Source organism: Hylobates moloch, unplaced genomic scaffold (assembly GCF_009828535.3).
Source record: "Hylobates moloch isolate HMO894 unplaced genomic scaffold, HMol_V3 SCAFFOLD_18, whole genome shotgun sequence".
In the NCBI taxonomy this organism is placed as follows: domain Eukaryota; kingdom Metazoa; phylum Chordata; class Mammalia; order Primates; family Hylobatidae; genus Hylobates; species Hylobates moloch.
The window spans coordinates 56,443,089-56,468,252 of record NW_026652293.1 but is presented as its reverse complement, the minus strand read 5'-3'; the positions used below and the strand labels follow the sequence as shown (position 1 = coordinate 56,468,252).

The window sequence follows — 25,164 nt, the reverse complement described above, 5'->3', positions numbered from 1 at the left end:
ATTTAAAAATATATAATAACATTGGAAGAAAAGGCTTAGAAAATCTCCCAGACACTAGAAAAGTAAAAATTAGAAAATCAAAATCCAGGAGTTTGAATATTAGACAAAAGAAATTCTAAAAAAGAAAAAATGGGAATAAAAATTATCAGGGATATAATACAAGATAATTTCCCATAAACTCCAAGAAAACAAGTTGCAGAAAAACAGTAAATGTAATTATAATCACTGAGTGGCTTAAGTATGAACAATACATAATTATAACAATGAAGACACTAACTAACCAAAAATAGTGATAACTATATTAGGGAAAGAAAGTTGAGGGGGAAAGGAAAAAACTTAAGTATAAAAAAGCTAAATCTTCCTTTGCCTTATTAGTAAGTCAACATATATGATTAAATTGGAAAAAAATTTAAATGGCGGCATAATTAGTATTGAGAAACACTAGGAGAAACTATCGAGAGGATAATAAGTAGTTGCCTCTGGGGATAACCATGTAGGGATGAGAAAGGGTAGACCAGGGAACCAATGTTTTTCATTATATGCATTATGTCATATTTGAGTTTTAACATTAATTAAACCTATAAACTAACCTTTGTGAGAAACAATGTTTTATAACATTAAGTAACAAGAAATAGCTCTTCATAAATTTTATGGTTTTTTGGTCTTAATTAAACGGTTTCTCACAAAGGTCTTCTTGCCCATTTCTTATTTTTTCATTCTAGATAAATTATATTTTTGGTTACTATTATGAATGACAGTATAAAATTTTGTTCTCTAACTGGCTGTTGCTAGTTATTTTATATAACTCTGTTAAACTGTTAAGAATCCTTGTTTTTACTTTTCTTAAATCCACTGATAATAGAAACTATTTTCGTGATCATTACATTTAACATTGTGCCCCACCCACAATAGATGGAAAGTAAATATTTAACAAATGGTAGATAATACTGATAATGTGCCACCCACTAAACTAGGCAATTTATAATCTCTAGTCTTCACAGCTCTTTAAGGTAGTGTTTTGTTTAGGCCACTGGGTAGACTAATCAGCTATTAACAAAGAAATACCAAAAAAACCAAGGGCTTAAAGAAGATAGAAGTTTATTTCTCTCTCACATAACAGTGCAAAAGTAAGTGGATAACCTAGGGTGGAGAGACAGCTCTGCTCCAGGGAACCCAGACTAGCCAGTCAGTTCTGCCGTCTTCATCAATTGGCGTCCATCTCTGGATCCAAGGCTGCTGCTTTAATTCTTGTCATTTCCCAGCCAAAGAGAAAAAAGAAAAGAGGACATCCAGGACAAACGGCTTTTTCTTTAAGAAGATGACCCAAAAAGTTGCCCACATCACATCTCTTCCTTTCACATCCCAATGGCCCAAACTTACTGGGCCCAATCTACCAGCATCTACCTGGGAAATACAGTTGCACTTGAGTAGTCATGGGCTAGCTCAAACTTCAGGCAGGACTAGAAATTTTATTTCTGAAAAGAAGAAAAGCAGAATGGCTACTGGAGTATATTTGGCAGTCTCTGTCATAGGTAGGTATTATAATCTCTATTAAAGATAAGAAAATTGAAAATCAGAGTTATTTACCTAAGGCCACATAGCCAGCAATGATTAAGCCAGGATTCAACTCCTCTTCTGTCTCTGGATCCCATACTATCTCCACACTAAATCGTGCTAAATAACAATAGGTATATATATATTCTTTTTAATTTCTTGCTCAACTGGATGATTCTAACCAGTCTTGGGTGTCCTTAATACTATTTGTTTTATTACAAAATTTCCTTCCCTTAGGTGGAAAGGACCTTGATATTTAATTCTAACGCTCTCATTTTACATAGTAAGTAACTAAAACTCAGAGATTAAATAAGTTGTTTGCGGTCCCACAGCCAGTTACTGAAAAAAAGGGCAAGTAGAGACCCTGGGTTCTTGATTCTCATTCCAGTGCTCTTTTCACTATCCTATTCTATCTTCTAGTGAAAATAAAGTTTGTCTGTCATAATTATAGTCATTCCCAGATGTTAAATGGTTTAAAATGATAATTTTTTCTTCCAAATGGGAAGAAAGCACTAGTTCCAAGCAGATATTAAAGTTTGGTCACACATTACCGCTTCTGTACATTTACTGAGAATTCATGAAGTAATGTTATCTTTGGACTAGCATAAAGCTACAGGAAGAAACCTTCGCAGTCACAGTAGTTTCTCTGTGTATCTCTAAAACCTAGCATGCTTACTTACAAACATCATGAGAGTAAAATAATTTAAGGCTGTTTTCCCCCCAATTATGTTTACCTTCATTTCATGGTCACTTAAAGATTCTAGTACCAAGTGTGCCCTCAGAAAATAAAACAACTTATTCCTCCTATCTCAAAAGTCAAAATTATTCATAGTCCACTAAAAGCTCTATTTGCTACTACTATCTTAAATACAAAATAGAGATCCAGGAAGTCTGCTGAATTAAGCTCAATTTTTTTTTTTTTTTTTTGTGAGACAAGAGTCTTACTCTGTCTGCCAGGCTGGAGTGCAGTGACATGATCTCGGCTCACTGCTACCTCCTCCGCCTTCTGGGCTCAAGCAATTCTCTTGCTTCAGCCTCCCAAGTAGCTGAGATTACAGGCGTGTGCCACCACACCCGGCTAATTTTTGTATTTTTAGTAGAGACAGAGTTTCACCATGTTGGCCAGGCTGGTCTTGAACTCCTGATACTAGGTAATCCGCCTGCCTCAGCCTCCCAAAGTGCTGGGATTACAGGCGTGAGCCACCGCATCCAGCCACTCAATTTTTAAATAGATGTTAAGGTTGCCTAAAAGTAGTATAAAAATTTGCCATAGCACACAATTTCTTTCCAGCTTATCTCCTTCCTACTCCAGTAACAAGCTCCCCACTGAGATGATTCCAAATGCACCTGGTATTTTGCATTTAAACAAAATACATTTAAAATCATTTGGGGAAAAGTTTTTAAATATTTGCAAGGAAACAAATTATTTACATTGTTCATGTCATATAGCACAGTAGTGCTCACTGAGATCGGGAAATCAACTGTATTACCAAAGATGTTTTTAAAAAAGGAAAAAACTCCAATACGGAGTGAATATGATATAATAGGGATGTTCTATAGTCTGAATGAATCAAATTTAGTGTAAGAGAACCATTAATTATCTATGTCAAGTATACAAATATAATCCAAGTAAAATTAAAGAGTAAATGACTCTTTCTTGAAATTACCTTTTAAATGAAGCTGCTTCTGACAGCTTGGTATATGCCTTTTGAGTTACTAAATATAATTCAACAGAAATAAGATGGTGTCTGCTCTCTCAGAAATCTATGAAAGGAAAACATAATATATATTTAGTCTAAAAACAAACACTGAAACCCACAAGACCAACAACATTTGGAATGTTCATACTGTATCAATAGTACTTACTGTCAAATGAGATACAAATAATTATACATTAAGCTTACATCAAAAAATAATAATACCCACCATTAACCGAATCCCTGCTGTATACTTAATACTGCACTAGGTACTTCACATGCATTATTTTGCATCCTAACAACAACTCTGCAAGGTAAGTATTATTCTACTTTAAGCATGGGAAAAACAGAGTCAAGTGAGTTGGATAACTTGCCCAGTATCACACAGCTCACGTGTAACAGAGCCTGGATGAGTCAGATAATTCACTCTCAGGAAAACTAATTTGAAGGGTATATTTAACCTACTCAACAGAATTATAGGGATACTATCTGAAAATATAATCTTATCTATCATCTATCACCACAGGAATGCTGATTTACATACATAAAAATATAAACAGGGTACCATTTTTTAAAGCAGTCTGAATTTTCATGTATAAGCTTAGCGTGCCCTACCTGGCTGTGACAGAATGTCTTAATAGTAAGACCTCGTGTACGCCTTTATGGTCTAGATCATCTTTCCCTGGACCCAACCCAAACTCCTATTCTGGCTTCTCCATTCAACTGCTATTCCTAAATTCCTGCCTATCTCTCTAAGTTTTACTGAAACATTTTTCTTTTCAGGTTCCCATCTATTATCTTGTTTCTTTTTATTTGTAGCAGAAATAGAACTAAAAGAGAATCCCATTGTAACCACCCACCCTCTTTAAGGACCAGCCCACAAAAAGTTAGCTTATCTATCCAACTACAGGACAGGGTGCTATGCTCTGTTTATATCTTTTTTTTTTCTTTTGAAGACGAAGAAAGAATCATCAAACTTCTAAGGAAAGGGGGTAAGCAGAAGAAAAACGTTTTAAAGTTTTGAAACTTAGAAATAAATAAACACCATTCTATACGATGCTGCAGATACAGTGGTACAAAACAGACAAAGTCTGTACTCACAGAGCTGACAACTTAAAAATCTGTGCCTTACTGTTGTAGTTGCTCCAAATGATACTTGAGACACACTGCGTGCCTCCAAAGACTCACCATGTACCAAGGGCACTGGACATTTAAACAGCTCTTTTAGAATTTTATAAAATGCTTTCTTGTCTCATTTAAGCCTTATTGCAACAACCTCACAACAACCTACAAGAGTAATGACTATTCCCTCTTTACTAATAAGAAAACAGATTAAGAAAATCTATATTTTGTGACACAAATAATAAGAGAAACAGCCAAGGTTCAAGCCTAGGTCTTCTAGCTCCAAGTCTATTATACTAAAAGTCTCTGCATAAAAATGAATCTGGCTTCTGTCAAGTTAATTAGAGCTCAGTGCATAACATCTGAAATGAACACCTCATAACTCATACATCATACCATAGTTTTAGACAGTCATGGCAAAGCAATGGTCATAGGAGGAAAGCAATTAAAGGGATGTAAAATCTAAAGAAAACGGCACAGCACCAAGCCTTTCCTACTCCCTTCTCCTCAGGCCAAACCCCATTTCCTATACTCTCCACTGCAAGTCTTGCCACATAGTTTGAATATATAACTAAAGTATTCAACAGTATCAGAGATCAAAGGTTAGTTTATAGTAATAAATATGTAGGGTACTAGAGGATGGTTGTGGGGCATACAAATATTAAATACCACTAAATACCATTGATCAGAACCCACATAAATGTCCTTGAACAAAAAGTAGAGTGTACGGAAGAACCTACTTAATAATACCCACACTTTTGCTACACTAATATGAACTCCTGTGAGGTTATATTTGTGACTTATCTCAACTCTTTCCACTTTGTTAAAAGTCTATTCTCAAAGACAATCAGCTATCTATCCCAATCTGTCTAAAACAGAGTGTGGAAGCTATAATTCTGCCTACTCAGTATGCGTTTCTAACCTTCTTTTCTGATTTAAACATCAGCAGCAACAACAAATAAACATCTACCTTGTGTTCGCAGAAGTCAAACACAGAGCCCCTATTGCCTCAATTCCCTCCTCCAGCTGAAGAGATGGGTACAAGATTATTTGGGTTGTGATTTATTTAAGGTGCGTTTGGATTTTAATTTTCAACTTATTTAAATTTAACATGTAATCTAAGTTAACTTACATTTATTTTCATTTTTTATTTCTTTGAGACGGAGTTTCACTCTGTCACAAAAGCTGGAGCGAAGTGGCGTGACCTCGGCTCACTGCAACTTCCGCCTCCCGGGTTCAAGTGAGTCTCGTGTCTCAGCCTCCCAAGTAGCTGGGACTACAGGCATTAGCCACCACGCCTGGCTGATTTTTTGTATTTTTAGTAGAGACAGGGGTTCGCCATGTTGGCAGGCTGGTCTCGAACTCCTGACCTCAGGTGATCCGCACACCTCGGCTTCCCAAAGTGCTGGGATTATAGGTGTGAGCCACCATGCCTGGCCTTCATTTTAATTTTAAATTTGACTTAAAATTAAATTCAACAATATCCAAAGGAAGTCAAGTTAGCTAAAGTAATCCTGTATTTTAAAAGGTCTCAACTAAAAAACTTCTATGTGAAATACTAAAATTTTTGATATTAATGATAAAATAGTTCTTTATCTCTTAGGACCAGTAACCAAAAATGAAAGTTCTTATAAAAATTTCTTAGACCTTAACATTAGAAATTTTTATAAAAATCAATGACTTGATGATTTAACAAATTTATCATCACAGACAGTCTGAAGGGTTAAGAAACTTACACAAGGTCATTAAGCCAACAAGTAGTAAATCAGGACTTAAACTTGGAAGTTTAGTTGTCCCAGGGCCTGTGAGACGAGTCTCACTCTGTTGCCCAGGCTGGAGTGCAGTGGTGCAATCTCGGCTGACTGCAACCTCCGCCTCCCGTATTCAAGTGATTCTCCTGCCTCAGCCTCCCAAGTAGCTGGGATTACAGGCGCCCACCACATTTTTTTTGAATTTTTAGTAAAGACGGGGTTTCATCATGTTGGCCAGGCTGGTTAACTCCTGACCTCAAGTGATCCTCCCACCTCGACCTCCCAAAGTGCTAGGATTACAGGGGTGACGCACTGTGCCCAGCTGCTATATAATTCTTACCCACTCTACTTTTCTGCTTAATTGGTACCTGGCACACAACTGATACTCAGTTGGTTACCAAATGAATAGATGATCAATCACCTCACTATTTCACAAACTTCAGAGTTTTCTCAAGATGGTACTCAAGGTCCTATATGTCCTAGCCCCAATCTTATCTTCTCCTACTCTCTAAAATGTATCCCATATATTATAACCAAACTGGTCCCTCAAACACATGCTGCAACTTCCCATCCTGTCTCAGACTTCCTCTACTGGGTACTTTGTCCCCCATACCTCTATGCCTCTACAAATCCTATCTTCAAGTCCCAGTCCCAAGTCATTATGTATAAAGTTTTCTCTAATCTCTTTGTCTTGTGATAAGGTCTCTCATGTGAACTACTATTGGGTTGGTGAAAAGTAATTGCAGTTTTTGCCATTAAAAGTAATGACAAAAACCTAGTATACTGCCTATTAAATTCAGCAGTTCTAAGCTGTAGGGTCTTTATGGACAATTACTTATTCTATAAGAAATAAGAACTTACAGCTATTTATAAATCTACCTAGCATCAAACATAGTTCCTTATACATCATCGGCATTTATCATATATTTAATTTACTGAATTTAAGATACACTTATTCAAAAATAAACCTACTACCTCTGAAATAATCTCCCCATTTTTTACATATCATTGTTTAATTTATGATTCCACATGTGTATTTGTGCATACATATGTCAAACTATGCAATACTTAAAATGGGGTAGTAACTCTTATCAGATAATGATGCTGAAATTCTCAGTGTTGACAGAACCCAGTTTTTAAAAGAACCATTAAAGAAGTATTTCACATTTGCACAAAGGTCAGCATATTAATGGTTCTGTACAATTAATCCATACACATATCCTACAGAAGAAAAAAGGAACCCAGGAACAATTTTCATAGTAAACATATATTTAAAACATTACAGGCATTCAAATCCAAAAGATCCATCAGTCACATGTGCCACCACGACAATTTAGGCAGGTTCTTCACAAATTTAGATACCATTCTTTAGGGATTAGGCTCCTTTCCCATTATCCCTAAAACAAAAAAGACCAGATCTAAATAAAATGCAGCAGTCACAATCTCACAGACGCTTGAGTCACTGTCATCTCTGAAAGACAGCCACCAAATACCATACACAAAAATTGATTTTATAAAATAAATGAATGGCCTATCAGCCTCGCTAAAAGCTAACTGCTAATGGCAGAGACTGTGTTGGGAAGACCAACCAAAAAGTACCACAGAAATCTCTGCATTGAAACTTGTTTTAAAGAGGGTGGAAGGAGCCAGGCACAGTGGCTCACGCCTGTAATCCCAGCACTTTGGGAGGCCGAGGCAGGCGGATCACTTGAGATCAGGAGTTCGAGACCAGCCTGACCAACATAACTAAACCTTGTCTCTACTAAAAATACAAAAAAGTAGCCGGGCATGGTGACACGCACCTATAGTCCCAGCTAATCAGGAGGCTGAGACAGGAGAATCACTTGAACCTGGGAAGTGGAGATTGCAGGTAGCCAAAATCGGGCCACTGCACCCCAGCCTGGGTGACAGAGCAAGACGCTGTCTCAAAAAAAAAGGAAGGTGAAAGGAAGGATGGAAGGAAGAAAGAAGGCAGGAAAGAAAGATGAAATAAAAAGAAGGAAAGGAAGGGAGAAAAGTTCCAAAACCCATACACAAATTGCATAATCTTCTTTTCATTGAAACGACCCCAAAAATAAAAATAAAATCTACTTTCAAAGAGTCCTTTGAAAGAGCTCCTTGATTTCATGGTCAAGTTATGTGGTTTGTAAAACTTGAAGATATTCAAGTCAGTGATAAACACCAAATCACATGACCCACTTAAGGAACAGGCAGGGAAAAAATCATCTGGAGTTTATACTGGCTGTGCAAATGAATGTACTTAGTCATTACTGAACATCACAACTTACAAAGCAAGCAATTGTTTCCTTTCAAATCCTCATCTTTTCTATCAATGCTAACAAAATTATTGCCAAAAACACTAAATCAATACCATCTGCTAAAAAAAAACTCAAAATATTAACCTTAACCCATTAAAAAATGTGGGTTAAGCATCTTTTCAATTAAAATATTTTTAACAGCGTTTTATCAGGTAAGCAAAGCAAAACACAACACATGTATCCTACGTAGGTAATCATATAAGAATATATGAAAAAAATATAGAATATAGAAAATACTGCTCTAAAGTTATTTTCTATTTCTTGGCCGGGCACAGTGGCTAATGCCTGTAATCCCAGCACTTTGGGAGGCTGAGGTGGGTGGATCACCTGAGGTCAGGAGTTCAAGACCAGGCTGGCCAACATGGTGAGACCCCATCTCTACTAAAAATACAAAAAATTAGCCAGGCATGGTTGTGCATGCCTGTAATCCCAGCTACTCAAGAGGCAAAAGAATCGCTTGAACCTGGGAAGGCAGAGGTTGCAGTGAGCCGAGATCGTGCCACTGCACTCCAGCCTGGGCAACAGAGTAAGACTCCATCTCATGAAAAAAAAAAAAAAAAAAAAAAAAACATTCAAAGAGAACTGATGAAGTAAACTTACCATCTCTTTGAAAACTGATACGTTTTAAGAAGTTAAGTCCTAAGAACAAATTTTGTAAAATTCCAATCCAAAGATGTTTTGGCATTTTCATGGTAATTTCAGCCCTAATGTTACAAATTTTCTTAGAGCATCTGCTACCTAAACTTTACAACATGGCATCCCATGCACAGAGCAAGTAATCCTTGGTTCCTGTTTATCTTAGAAAAAGGTGCAAGGGAAAACAATACTTAATGTCCTATTAAAAGATCTTTCTCAGATTTTTTTCTTCCTCTAGAGGGCAGTTAATATAAACCTTCAGTAAGGGGAGTTTTCAAAAGTGCTTTTTGAAAGTCCTCTGTTGCTTCTTCATCAAACAAATAGTTTATTTCTTATGACTCTAAATGAAAGAGTTTCATCAGTTTCTAGGAATTTATTTTAAAATAAATTTTAAAAAATCCTCCACCCATCCCCCAGCCCACATGTTCAATACAAAATACTCCCAAGAAGCACAATGACAATGTGGACTTTTATTTCTGGCAATGCAGCCCCATGGCTGAAGATCACCAAAAATTGTTGTATTAAGTGCTTAAAATTTTTTTTTAATGTATAGAAGAGCCAACAATAAAGTAAGAGAAATGCTCCAAGGGTAGAAATAATTTTTTAAAAAGTACAAGTCTAGAGAGGTGAGTTAGTGCTAAAGCAAATGTGCCCCTGGGGAATCTACATATTCCTGGTGGAATGAACCTGATGGGGAGGGGAGCTATAGAAAATAGGGTAATAGGCAGCAAAACTTGAGGGCCTGTACAAAATGGAGAGCCTGAGCAAAGACCGTCTCACATAAAGCTCCTGAGGGAGTAAATTAAAAAACAGTTCAGCTTACAATCAATGCACATGAAGGAATGGTCAAGGGAAAAAAGGTTAAATGCATATGGGTAAATATAAACACTGTTATTTCTGGGGCTGAAAGATCAAGTCCCAAAACTATAATGTCTGATAAAAACAGTTCTTGTCAGAAGGAGGTTCAGGAGAAGGATAAAGATTGCATTTACATTTAGACTTTGTTAAGTATGCATATTAACATTTCTACGGTAACCATAGAGAAAAAAAGAAATAGAACAGAAAACTTCCAACACAGTTCAAAGGGGGAAAATGGAATAAAAAACAAACAAAAGATAAGTAGAAAGTATATGATATGGCAGAAGGAATTTAGGTCTTGGAGTCAGATATTCTGGGCATAAATCACAATTCTGCATATATTTCTTCTAACCACAGACAAGTCACCTGCTTTTAAAATTTCAGTTTCCTCATCTTTAAAAGAGGAATAATAATACAAACTTTTTAACCTAGTATTTGAATTAACATGCAAGTACACTATATCTAGTACAGTCCTGAAACAAAGATGCACAGACACCTTTTCCCATCCTCTTCATTTCAAGACACTGAAGTATGCTCAACTAGTGAGGAGGTCATTCTTTTAGGCTGCTGGATCAGACTGTTTTCAGCTTGAGTATCACAACTATTACACAGAATTTTTCCTTGACTTTCTATGTATTCCTTCCTTATTCAGGATTAAAAAGCTTCTAAATCAAATTATATGTAGTATCTCAAGTTTATTATCCCTAAACTATGCTTAAATATGTTTAGATTTTCACAAGATTAAGTTAAATCTAATGCAAATGCCCCTTCTACAGCAAAATGGCATGATTAACAATGCATATAAAATAAAACCCCATCGTTGCTTTTTAGATAGCTAACTACCACGACCTCAGTTCTAGAAATACAAAATGATTATTATATAAATTTAAAGATGTATAACTCACCTGTTAATTAAAATTTGTCAAAGTTAAGAATGAGCATGTAATATCAAAATTTGATAAAATAACATCTTGTTGCACGAAGATTATTTCATGAGTTTAGAAATTGTACTCCCAAAATTAAAGTGTTCAGTAAAAGCTTAGTAAGTCAAGTATTCCCAGTAACAGTGTTATAAAAGTTGATTCTAAGAACAAAAAAATGTGAAAAATTTAATTCAATAACCCACATACGGATGATCCATGCCCCTATCCCTTTTTATAATTCTCCAAGGCCAATTTTAAATTCTGAGTGGAATTTTTCTCTTCAACACAGGATGTTCCCAGAATTCCATCATCTGTACATTTACAGAATAAAAATTATGTATCTAAGACAAACTTCAAATGACAAATCTGTTCCCCAAATTATAATCCAAAAGAAGTACTGTACATGCTTTAACTGTTTGTCTCCACTGGTACAGAAGACTAACTTTAGAGCATATATGCCAAGAACTCATCAAGGTGACATAATCCTTTTACCTGAAATAAAAATGCTGAAGGCAGAAAACATCTTGCAAGAAACCAACTGACAACCACTAAAACTAAAGATGAAAGTTTTATTAGAACGGACCTTGCATATATACACATACTCTAATAGAAAATGACATAGGGGAATGTTATATGTAGAAATCTTAAATAGGGGCTGTATTATTTATAAAACAGGAGGCATCAGCTTTATAGTAAAGGAGTTAAGAGCTAAAAATCTGAAGTCAGATTGTCCAAATTCAATGGTTAAAGAAATTACATTTTAGTTAGTAGCTCCCTGATAGGAGTGGATAATCTTAATACCCATCACACAGCATTCAGCAGATATATAATAACCTAAAGGCCAATACCAAACAACCACAAATCATTAAAAAATTCTTAAAGTGTAGGCCAGGTGTGGTGGTTCATGTCTATAATACCAGGACTTTGGGAGGCTGAGGCAGGAGGCTCGTTTGACCTAGGAGTTTGAGACCAGCCTGGGCAACATAGCAGAACCCCATCTCTGTAGGAAGTTAAAAAACAAAAAAATTAGCTGAGCATGGTGGCACACACCTGTAGTCCCAGCTACTCAGGAGGCTGAGGCAGGAGGATCACTTGAACCCAAGAGGTTGAGGCTGCAGTGAGTTGTAACCACGCCACTGCACTCCAGCCCAGGTGACAGAGTGAGACCCTGTCTCAAAAAAAAAGCATTAAAGTGTAAAGAAGACTACAAATCTGCAATTGAGCCCAGAGCTCTAATTACTAATCATCAGGTTACAGTCTTAAAGGACTAATGGAATATTTCTATGCTGAAGTCATCTTGAGGGGCAACCATGAGGAATAATCAACTACAGTAAGAAGAAAAACCCAGGTGGGGCATGATGGCTCAAGCCTGTAATCCCAACACTTTGGGAGGCCAAGACGGGAGGACAGCTTGAGCTCAGGAGTTCAAGACCAATGTAGGCAATGAAACGAGACCTCTATCTGTACAAAACAATTTTTAAATTAGCCATGCATGGTGGTGCACACCTACAGTCCCAGAAACTTGGAAGGGTAAGGCAGGAGGATTGCCTCAGCCCAGGAAGTCAAGGCTATGATCTCACCACTGCACTCCAGCCTGGGTGACAGAGCAAGACCCAGTCTCAAAAACAAACAAACAATTTGGTAAGTACAGCAATTCAATCTGCCCCACACATAGTTTAACTGCTGAGGGGGTGAGGAGGCTGGGATAACAATGTATTAGAGATACAGGCTATTCAGCTGGGCACAGTGGTGGCTCACGCCTATAATCCCAGCTCTTTGGGAGGCCGAGGCCACCAGATTGCTTGAGGCCAGGAGATCGAGACCAGCCTGGCCAACATGGTGAAACCCCGTCTCTACCAAATATACAAAAAAATTAGCCAGGTGTGGTGGTGGGCGCCTGCAATCCCAGCTACTCAGGAGGCTGAGGCACGAGAATCACTTGAACCCAGGAGGCAGAGGTTGCAGTGAGCCAAGATCATGCCACTGCACTCTAGCTTGGGTGACAGAGTGAGACTCCATCTCAAAAAAAAAAAGGAGATACAGGCTATTCCAAATGGCTTAGTTCTCTCAGGTTGCAGTGAGTTAAAAAAGGATCTATTGCAGAAAATTATTAAAGTTCAATTTTCATTTGACTTTCTTTTCTAAAATTTGACAGATAAAAATTGTATATATTTACGGTATACAACATGTTTTCATATACATATATTATGAAATGGCTAAATCAATATATTTGACCTTGACAGCCTATGAAAATCTAGGCAGTTTCTGGGAAAGTAACACCCATGTCTAAAACCTACAGTTGGGAATGAAAAACAAAGACTCTCAAGAATGCTTGAATTCTTATACCACCCCCACCCCCCCCCACCACCGCCCCGCCCCCCCCACATTCCCCACCCCTAGGGAGAAACTGTTTGAGACTGAACTGTTAACTGGCAGCAACCACCATCAGCATCACCTGAACAGGCTTCTAGGGCAACAATCTAATAACTACTCATTTGGTGGCCACTAATTTACTCTTCATTTCAAAGCAGCCTTTTTATCTAGGTTTAAAAAGAATGAAACTGTCTAAAAAATTTTTTTTTGCAGCAGCGGCAAATGGAAACGCATTCATCATTACCCTCCATTATCCTTTTTAGCTGGCAATAACTTGTGGTTGTAAAGCAAAGAAAAAAGAGTTTGGGTGATTTTAATCAAAGCTTGGATTCTAGCCCTGCCCTGCAGCATGCTGTAATATGAGAAAGGTTCCAGCCTCACATTCCAACAGAAATGAATTTTTATGTGAATAGCCCCCCTCCATTAACTGCCACCTCTCCTTTCGTTATTGTTTTGAATCGATGCGGCAAATATTTTTAAAGTATCTGCTACTTTCAACTATGCTAGATGCTACATTAATTATGGTACCATCCTTGAAAAAAAAAAATGAATTACATTTAACAAATGCTTAAAGTGGAGCAAACGGAAAATAAAACACTTTTAGGAGTATGAAGATATACAAAAAAATGTAGAATCAACATGCTGCTAACTCTCTCTAAAAAGTACTTCAAGTATCAGCACCAAATCATTTAAGATGCTTTTGAAATGTAGAAGAAAACAGTGTATAAGCAAAAGCAGAAGGGCTTTAAAATAAGCTCCACCATTTACAGGTAGCACAAGCTTAGACAAATCTCTCCGAAAGTGAAATATAAACATCTACCTTATATAAGGGTTGTTGTAAGAAATGAGTAATATATTAAACGCTCACTGCAGTGTCTGGCATATATGATCAATAAATAGAGGCCAGTATCATTAGAGGCATTTTCAACAAGTAGGACACATTTACTGGTGACTTTTCCTCTTTGGTGGAAAAAGTTTATCATGTCAATAAAACTTATTACTGTTCTGAAAAACAAGGTACAATAAGTTTCATAAATTAATATGTAACTTAATATATAAGTTAGAAGTATTTATCTTATAACAAGTTGGAAGATGGGAAACTGCAACTAAGAGGCATGTAATATTTCATCAGAGAGTATTTAAATAAACAAACAAAAAAAATGTAATGAGATTACCGAGGACCTGGAGAAGGAAAAAAAGTATGAGAAGTAGCTATACCTATTTGTCAAGTTGAAAAAGGTCCTGTCTCCTCCCATTATTCTTCCTCCTCTTCTCAACTCCTATAGGGAAGAAATATGTTCTCAGATACTAGGAGTCCGGAAAAAAAAAAAAAAAAAAAAAGGAAAGAAAGAAATCTGAAGCAACAAGGTAAACAAGGAAGCAATCTACATATATTAAAACGCTATGCTAATTCTTTAGGTGAACAGGACTTTTTAGCTTTACAAGCTTCACTTCAAAATACATATACTTTTTTGCTTTTTACTTATTTTTATTTATTTGCATAAATTTAAGGGGTCCAAGTGCAGTTTTGTTACATGGATATATTGTGTAATGGTGAAATCTGGCCTCTTGTGTAACCATCACCCAAATAATGTACGTTCTACCCATTTACAATTTCTCATCCCTCACCCTCTCCCATCCTTTCCAGTCTTCAGTGACTATTACTCCACATTCTACTTCCATGTGTACGTGTTATTTAGCACTTATAAATGAGAACATGTAGTATTTGACTTTCTAAGTTATTTCTCTTAAGATAATGCCCTCCAGTTCCATCTATGTTGCTGCAAAAGACATGACTGCATTCTTTTTTAAGCTGCACAGTATACGTGTGTCTGTGTTGTGTGTACACCACATTTTCTTTATCTAGTCATCCATGATGGATGCTTAGGTTGATTCTGTATCTTTGCTATTGTCAATAGTGCTGCAATAAACATATTGAGTTCAGGTATCTTTCTGAAATAATGATTAATTTTCCTTTGGGTACATACTCAGTAGTGGGATTGCTGAATCAAATGGTAGTTCTACTTTTAGTTCTCTGAGAAATCTCCATATTGTCTTCCAAAGAGTTTGTACTAATTTATATTCCCACCAACAGTGTATAAGTGTTCCCTTTTCTCTGCATCCTGATGTAATTTGGAATTAGGTCTATCAGTCATTCCATAATTTATTCTGAATTAACTCAGACAATTCAGACTAGCTAACAGTTACAAGAGTAGCAGATTTCCTTTGGGAGAGAGGTTAAGGGACAAAAGAAAGAGAAATTGATGATTTTAACGCATGGACACTTAGGAGATGAGAAGGCATCATTATCCAAGGAGAAAGTAACAGAGCAGGAAAAAGGAGGATATTTTAAGAAGGTGTGCACCAAAGGCTATGGAACAAATAGAATGATCAACACACCACTCATTCTGATATTTTAGAGGCAATAATTTGCCAGCATGTCTCACTGAAAATCAAATGCTGCTGTAGATTACCAAAACTTATCAACTGTAGAACTGTGAAACAGAAAACCTAATTTGAAACACTGAGGTCTGATCTATGAAGCTGTTCTAGCTCATGATCAAATTGTATTAAATCATTTATGAAAATCATTATCATTGAAAATTCAATGTTTATATAATTACATCTTTAAAAAACAGTTGGAATTACAGGAAAAGCATTCAAACTTACTTCTTCCCTCAAAAGCCTCTGTCAAGCTTTGCTAAATTCTTTCTGCTTATAAATGTAGAAATACATAAATTTCTCAACTTACATTTAAAACCTAGCATACAAAATGATATAAAGAGGTTCTTGTCAAGCTTGAAGGGTTCCAGAAAGAACCCTTCCTAATAAATCTTCAGGCACTGCAAAGGCTCCTGTGAATGATAGCTAAACACACCATGTCACTCTGAGTCAAATGCACATTCTACCAACCTTCTGAACACAAGTGAAATGGTTTCCAGGTCTGGTTCAGAAAGAATTACACTACAAAGTTAAGGCAGATACTCTATGCCTACTACCTAGTAATCTCACTACTGGATCTTGAGCACAAATATGTCATTCAATCCTGTATAGTCTGTTTTCACACTGCTATAAAGATACTACCTGAGACTGGGTAATTTATAAACAAGAGTAAACAAGAGTTTAATTGACTCACAGTTCTGCATGGCAGGGGAGACCCCAGGAAACTTACAATCATGGTGGAAGGTGAAGGAGAAACAAGGCATGTTTTACATGGTGACATGGTGGCAGAAAAGAGAGAGAGCTCAGGGAAAACTGCCACTTTTTTTTTTTTTTTTTTTTTTTTTTTTGAGATGGAGTCTCACTCTGTCACCCAGGATGGAGTGCAGTGGCACGAGCTTGGCTCACTGCAGGCTCCGCCTCCCAGGTTCAAGCAATTCTCCTGCCTCAGCCTCCTGAGTAGCTGGGATTACAGGTGCCCGCCACCACACCCAGCTAATATTTGTATTATTTTTAGCAGAGACAGAGTTTCACCATGTTGGCCAGGCTGGTCTTGAACTCCTGACCTCAAGTGATCCACCCACCTCAGCCTTCTAAAGTGCTGCAATTACAGGCATGAGCCACTGCACCTGGCCGAAAACTGCCACTTTTAAACCATCAGATCTCATGAGAACTTCACTATCACGAGAACACCATAGGGCAAACCACTCCCATGATTCAATCACCTCCCACCAGGTCCCTCTCTTGATACATGGGGATTACAATTCGAGATGAGATTTGAATAGAGAACAGAGCCAAACCGCATCAAATCCTTAAGTGCTTTCGTATCTGACGACGCATCATCCCAGAAAATGTCTTTTTTAACCAATTATCTTTGGAGCTGGCATCTGTCAAAATAGTTTATTTTTATTCAAATAGTTGTTTACTCAAAACCTGAAGGGAAGAAAACCCTTTAAAGAGAAAAGTTACTTCAAATGCTTGTGCTTTCCATTCCTCTTCCCAACCCCATCTGAACAGTTATATTCCAAAGCAAAAAAAAAAAAAAAAAAAGAGGCAGGAAGAGTAATAAAATTAATTGGAGATAGCACTGTAGTTAAGAACATCACTTCAGTTTGAAGAGATGGAATCTGCAATGAAATACAGCCAAAAGGTGCATTGTTCATTTAAAAACAACAGGCCTGCTGATCACAGAGGTACAGAAGTACTCTACATATGGCCAGAGACATGCACCTGCTTAGAAATCATAAACTTGAAGGCAAAAGCATGCCAAAGACCCGTGGGATGGATAAGCATATTTCTGGAGTCACAAAAAATAAAATTAAATAAATATAAAAAATAAAAAAGACCTGTGGGAGTAACATAAAGCTGTAGGAGGAAAAAGGGATCTCATTCTAGTGATATCTTCTAGTAACACCCTCAGCCAGCCTGCATGATATAGTAAAATAAATGCTACAATTTCTTGAGTACTATGTGGCAGGCATTATGCCAAGCACATTATGTACATTATCTTGTATTTCCTATAATGACTATGTACAGTAGGTATTACTATGCATATTTTGCAGGTAAAGCATAAAGTTCAGTAACTTGCCTAAGGTCTCTTCTAACTGTGCTGAGGCTGCAAGTGAGCAACAAATGACAATTATTATTATTACCATAATTCAGCTCAAATTAATGCCTGAAACCTGGCAAGCTTCTAGAATATCCATTTATGTCCTATAATGTTCTATCCCCCAAAGAGTCCTTAAAATTCTCTTCTGGAGGGTTTCCAAGCACTGGGGTTCCAAAAGCACCATGCTTTTCTATCTTTAACTTCCTCCAGAAAGGAAGCCCTCTCAGTAACTTCTCTTGGTCCATGTGTTCCCTATCCTTAAGGTCTTTTCAAATATCCCCTGTGAATCACCCAATGGCTAGCTTGTGCTAACTTGCAAAATCCCTTCAAGCCCCATGGGTATCACACGTCACTATGTGCCCCAAGTAGTTACGTAGTCTACTTAGATATTTTATGATGTATCTACTCTCTGCTCATCCTTCCCCTAATGTAACTGAATAGCCCGAATACCACCTCCATTCTCCTAACAATCAATTCATACTCCCTTAAATAGAGACTCAAAATCACCCTCCTTACAGAAAATCTGCCCTTGATTAGCTTCACTTAACTACTTTTGTAACTGAAAGGGCACTGGATTGGAAACAAGGAGATCTGGCCTCAAATTCTGGTTCTTTTACTAGCTATGGTACCTGGGTAAATCACTCCACCTTTCTGGGACCCTTTTGGTGAACATAAATCAAAGGAATCAGGCTAAATAAGCACAAAACTAATTCCCAGATCTAAATATTTAAGCAAAAAGATTAGCAAGAGCATAAACTTTAAAAAAAGTTACATTAAAAAAATTTTTTAAACACCTTAAATTAAAAATATATATACAACATATTAGCTGGGCACAGTGGCTCACGCCTGTAATCCCAGCACTTTGGGAGGCTGAGACAGGTGGATCACTTGAGGTCAAGAGTTCAAAACCAGCCGGGCCAACATGGTGAAACCCTGTCCCTGCTAAAAACACAAAAATTAGTCAGGCATGGTGGCGGGTGCCTGTAATCTCAGCTACTCTGGGAGGCTGAGGCAGGAGAATCGTTTGAACCCAGGAAGCGGAGCTTGCAGTGAGCTGAGATCGTGCCATTGCACTCCAGCCTAGGCAACACAGCAAGACACTGTGTCAAAAAAAAAAAAAAAACAAAGATGTGTGTGTGTGTGTGTGTGTGTGTGTGTGTGTGTGTGTGTGTAGAACATATTAAAACCACAAAAAGAGAGTAACTTTTAAATGTCAGAGAGTGGAGGGGCCATTAAATTGTCCATTTTCCATTCTTTGATATGATGAAAACCCAGATTTTCACTGTTTTTAAATCACTTAAAAAGTAACTGGGCTATGAATTTTGATACTTTTATTAGTCCATTCTCACACAGCTATAAAGAACTACCTGAATGGGTAATTTATAAAGAAAAGAGGTTTAATTGGCTCACGATTCCACAGGCTGTACAGGAAGCATGGCTGGGGAAGCCTCGGGAAACTTACAATCATGGCGGAAGGCGAAGAGGAAACCAGTGTGTCCTACATGGCTGGAGCAGGAGAAACAACGAGCACAGGGGGAAGTGTGACACACTTTTAAACAACCAGATCTTGTGAGAACTCTATCATGAGACAACACTAGAGGGATGGTGCTAAACCATTAGAAACCACCCCCATGATCCAATCACCTACCACCAGACTCCACCTCCAACACTGGGAATTACAATTCAACATGAGATTTGGGTGGGGACACAGAGCCAAACCATATCAATATTCTCCTATTGACTATGCAACATTTTACATGCCACATATTAGTTTAATACACCAAAAGTATTTTAAATGCTGTCATGGTTAGCCTTATGTGTCAACATGGTTAGGTTATAGCACCCAGGTATTTAATCAAACACCAATTTAGGTGTTGCTATAAACATATTTTGTAGATGTAGTTAATGTCTACAATCATTTGACTTTAAGTAAAGGAGATTACCTTCCATAATGTTGGTAGGACTCATCTAACCAGCTGAAGGCCTTAAGAGCAAAACCTGAGGTTTCCTAAAGAAGAAAGAATTCTGCCTCAAAACTACAGAATCAATTCCTGCCTAAATTTCCAGCCTGCTGGTCTGACCTACAAATTTTGTACTTGCCAACTCCCACAATTGCATGAGCCAATTTCTTAAAATAAATCTCTTTTAAAAATACACATATATATGTGATATTGGTCTGTTTCTCCGGAGAACCATAATTATACACTAACACAGTGAAAATCAAACTGGTACTATTTTGCTTCAAGAGGCTCCACCAGGTCATTCACACAAGAGGTGGAAGGGACTCCCCTCCCAGCCCCCTGCAGGTAACAAAGGAGTGCATCAGTATGTGTGGTATTCAAAAACTGTAATAAAACCAACTAAAAGTCTTTCTACTGTATTATCACCAGGAGCTGGCAATTCTAAACCTCAGTGCTAAAATACTCTTTCCAACTATAGCAGACAGCTCCCACCATCAAGACCCCTAGTATGTCACTGGTAGTGGTCAACTTCCCCCCCTCCCCCCATGCAAATCATTCATCCAATAGTTCTTCTATTCCTTAGGCTCTCAAAATTAAAAACAAAACTAATAATAACAACAAAGGTTAAGGGCAATCAGTGTGTTTTCTACAGTATTTGCCATTGTGAGTTATAGCCTATCACTTTAATAGAAAAGTTCATCTATAGTGTAATGTGATGCCTCACTCAAAGCAAAACTGAGTCTATTTATATAATCCAACAAATTATGATTTAGTATTAAAAGTATTTTTAAAACAATAACCTAAACAAGAGGTTCACAGTCATAACTACATGCCTATAGGCTGGAAAATGTGCCAAGATTTATGGGATCAGATTCAGCAGAATGGACAGGGCCCTACTAACAGGACTGCAGTAACTCATCCCCTTTTGAGTCACTCTGAGGCCCAAGTCATCTTGGTCACTATTGGAGAAAAGGTCTAACTCACCAGAGGGAAAGGACAGAAAGTGATACTAAAAGCAGTCAACCCTGTGTGAGTCAACCTCATTAAGGGCCATGCTTTTCATCAGAGGCAGTGCAGCAGCTGGACCTTAAGTTAGCAGATCAGCACTCTTTGGTAGCTCCTCATGCAAAAACTGTACTTTCCCATCGTAACAAATATTCTCGATTATGTCAAGTGGCAGGAAATGGCTTTCTAACTAGGGTATGCCGATAATTGAGAACGTACTATATAATAAGAAAATTGATAACAAAAGGGCATAGAACCAACAAGCTCAACTTAGCAAATTATTTCATATTTTACAAACTAGAGATTAAGGAAGACAAATGTATATGTATATGAAGACAGTGTTTTGGTTATCACTATTTTGATAGTTCTTCCAATACAGACACTGTACATATTTCAGAAATAAAAAGAAATAGTGAATCTATAAAATAGCCAGCAGTTTGCTGTACTTAATCAAAAACTGCCATTACTGGTTAAACTGTAAAATACATCTAAACCCTACGGAATAACAAAAATAATTTATCTAGAGAGAAAGCTAAATTTACTAAACAATTAGAAGAAAGAATACAATTCCAAAGATTTTCCAGAATACAGGGCAATCAAACCTCAACATGCCATTCATATATATAGTTAGCCCAACTTGCCCAAGAGGGCAAGTGCTCTTGTGTTTCAACAACGAGCACTTTCTCCAACCATGAACTAATGTCTAAAGACTTGCATGCTTTCTCAAGTGCTTTATTTCTCAAAAACCATGGGAAAAGATGGAAGAAAAATAAAATCAAGCCTTATCAGATAAACAATATTGTCTAAAGAAATAAGATTAAATTGAGACATATACAGAAATTAACATGGCAGTTAATTCAATTACTTTAGAGATCAGTGTTATCTCTTCATTTTGTAATTTGAAAACTTACTCAATATGCTCATTTACATGTTGGGGCACTGTTTATGTTTAGGCTTTGCTTTACACTTGTAAATATCAGCAGTCCTCCTAAACATAAGGACATTATAACTGTGTATTTCACTCAAGCATAGATATTCAAGGCCATCAAGAATTTATAAGCTAGCAAGACATCGCAGTACCAATAAATATAAAATGTTCTAGTTTTCCTGAATTAGTTCAAGTCAGACCACCAAATCAGTTCTAAAAGTTACCTGTACTAATACAGTAATTTTTAAAACAAAAACTTCTAACATTTGAAATATGAAACACCTGAAACAAGCAAAGCAATCATCAGATCTCACCCTCCACCAATGACAGTGTTATGATTCTTCCTAGCTACCTTGCCCACTTTGTGGCAAAAATCCAATTCACTTACCATCTACTTAAAAGCTAGGAGAATCTTTGTAATTACACTGAGTGAAACACTATATTATGTAGATTAGGAAGCACATATTAATCACATCCAATACAACATAAATACAAGGTAAATAATAACTAAATAGTTACCTTTGGTAATAATAATGAGCCCACATATCAAACACTGGCCACTGGGGAAAACTAAATGTGCTAATGTGTGTGTAACAACAGATCTTGGGTTATCAGTATTTTTAAAAAACACTGACAATGGCAAATATATATATATATATTTCCTTATAGCAGAAATAAAAAGGAACAGTAAGATCTTAAGAACTGCTAGTAATTTGCTGCACTCTGATGTAAAATTGCCTTTACTGGTTAAACTAAAAGACTAAACCCAACAAAATAGCTTTTAGAAAAAATGTGTTAGAAAGTTGGGCAGAAAAACAATGAGTTGCAACTGCAAACACTGACAGCACTGGCTTTCCATGTGATTATCACCATAATTCTGAACGCATTTAGTTCATCCCATGACAAAGGAAATAAGACAAGCTAAACTCTGCGGGGTAGAGAAGAGTCCAAAAGGAAAACTTTGGTTGTCTTCCTTGGGTGAAGAGAACTCTCAACTACTGTCAGTTTGACAAAGAAACGCAGAATTTGGGTGAAGCAAGAATTCAAGCGGTCCCTAGGAATACACAATATTTTCCCGAAATCCACACGCGCGGAGCGGGATATATCTCAAAAAAAAAAAAAAAAAAACCCGCATGAATTGCAAATGAAGCAATAGGAGTTCGGCATCCAATAGGTGGCTGGTCATCTTTCTGGTTCATTAGGTCAAGACGCCCTTCTCACCTACGACTCTCAGAGAAGGACTGACTCCCTCCACTGTAACCTCTCCCTGGAAGCCAACCTTTGCCATCTCATGCCATCCTCGCAGTCAATCCGCCAGGACCCGGGACATGCCCCCACGAATGACTACTTTCCTCCGAGACGCAACTCTGCCCCGTGTCATCCGCAACCTCCAGTCTCAGGGCCTCTTTGGCCTCACGGTCCCCGGTGCCTGCCTCCTCAGCCCCTAAAGGCTGCCCTTAGGGCTCTCCTGGTTCCCCGTTCTCAGTCCTGGCCCTTCTCTCAAGCCTGGGGTCCCGGCTTTCCCTCCACACGCGCGGGAGATGCCGACTCTCCCGTCCCTACCCGGTCTCCCAGTCTCGCGGCGCCGGGCGGCGGCGCGTCGAAAGGCATCCACTGAGGAAACAAGTGCCTGCAACGCTCCGGCTGCGAACTCACCTCCAGTCCGGGCTCTCGGATCCTGGCCCGGAGCCGGGCTTCCGCCTGGCGCGGTCCGCGTCGCGAGCGGGACCGGAAGTCCCGCCCCTCGCCCGCTCCGGGCGCGCCGGCCTCGCTTGACTACCGCTCCCCGGGAGAGGGATCGCCGGCGGCGGGCGGCGGTCGACGGGCGGCGGTCGACGGGCGGCTGGCAAGGGGCAGAGAGCAGAGGGGCTTGGCTTGAAAGGGCGAGGCAGGCGCCAAAAAAATTCCCTCTCGCGCTCCTACTCTTTCTAGTGTATCCATCGACCAGTGTGCAAATGCTTGACCAGGCGTCTATTCTGCTCAAGCCCAGTGAGGCACAAGATGACTCAGACACTGACCTCTGTCCTCACAATCTAGTTAAAAGTTGACATAAGTAAAAACAGAAGTAAATCACGCCACAGGACAGTGTTTCTTCTTTCATCATTCCGATTATTATCACCTGCTATATATGGCCTGTGAACAACCAGGCACTGCTGTAGGAGCTGGGGATAGAGTGAGCAGAGGATAGCCCCAGCTCTCGTGAAGCTTACGCTCAGGGCGAGGAACTAGCTATAGAATAAATCGAACAGCGGCTGCTGCCTCGGGAGGCTTACACACAGAAACAAAAATATATAAGCAATGAAACCATCAAGTGTTAGAGGCACTCTGGTGGTACTGTAGGGAACGGTGCGATGTAGAGAGCTGGGCAGAGAAGGCTTTCTAGAAATAATGACTCTTCAACTGAGACTGAAATAAATGATGAATAAGAGTTAAAGGACAGGCAAGGTGGCGAAGGACATGCAGAGAAGAAGGACGGTATGGAGTGAGAGCTTGGCTTGTACCGGTAGCTGGCCAGGAGTTAAGCAAAGTGTCAGATGGCGGATGCAAGAGCAAGCATAATGAGAAGAGACAAGGCCAAATCATGAAGAACGTTGTGCCTTATGCTTAAAAATTTTGGACTTCAGAGACTCTGTGCAGTGGAATCCGTGGGGTCATCTAAGGGAATAGACAAAACAGTGAGTCATGGGGTTGACTAGGGGGATTGTCCCAGTCATCAAAGAAAAATAATAGATCATGAATAGCATGTTTTATCCTTGAGGGTGCTTTCTTGAACTGCCATACCCAGATGTAAAGGCAATAGACCTATAAAGGCAGGACCACAAGGGATCATACCCCTCAGGTTGCTGCATTGAGCAAATCACCCCAACCAACTGAGATGCTAACTGAAGTTACAGGGAACTATGGAATGGGCCCAGAAGAAAGAAGCTTCAATACCAGCTACAGTAATAAGGACTGTTGCATTTTTTGTTTGTTTTCTTTGCTACTAGTGTTTAATAAAATACTCTCTTGCACACCAAGCCCTTTCCTTGCCTTTTTAAAAAGGAATGGTATAACACATAAATTTTTCTTTTTTTCTCCTTTTGCCAGCAAAAGGCCATACATTGCAATATATGGAGATAGGATTACAGTAGAAGAAAATGAGGAATGGATATCATGTAGAAAGTCTGTACTTAGAGGGCATAACATCAACTCTAAGTGAAGTAAAAGGTCACGTATTTGGGTTTTCTCCCATTGGGAAGGTTAGTAGTGCATTTGTGGTGGTACGTGAAATAACTGATTCACATAGCGGCAAGGTGTATTTTTGAAAGGATGGGAAGAAGAGAGTGTGTATGTGGTGTGATATGTGGTATGTGTGTGTGTGTGTGTGCCCACACTGGGTGCCAAGAAGTAGAATGTAATAGACGCTCTATGAAATGTTTCCTTATAGCTTCCCACAATTCCTTTTTTTGTAGGAATGGCTGAAATACATAGAAGCAGTCCTTTTATGGG

At 38.3% G+C, this 25,164-nt stretch overlaps 1 protein-coding gene across 13 annotated transcripts in view; it reads right to left on the bottom strand.

The window, feature by feature from the left end:
* DISP1 (dispatched RND transporter family member 1) overlaps nucleotides 1–23,390 on the bottom strand; it is a 166,244-nt gene extending 142,854 nt beyond the window's left edge. Inside the window, exons 1-6 of one of the 13 annotated variants that reach the window (XR_009210815.1) lie at nucleotides 23,332–23,390; nucleotides 14,451–14,512; nucleotides 3,222–3,318; nucleotides 1,588–1,674; nucleotides 1,405–1,475; nucleotides 1,082–1,247 (exon numbers count right to left, since the gene is read on the bottom strand). The gene's annotated coding sequence lies outside the window, so the exon portion shown is untranslated. The other 12 variants (XR_009210818.1, XR_009210816.1, XR_009210807.1 and 9 more) reach the window with 12 other exon arrangements.
* Nucleotides 23,391–25,164: the final 1,774 nt, after the last annotated feature.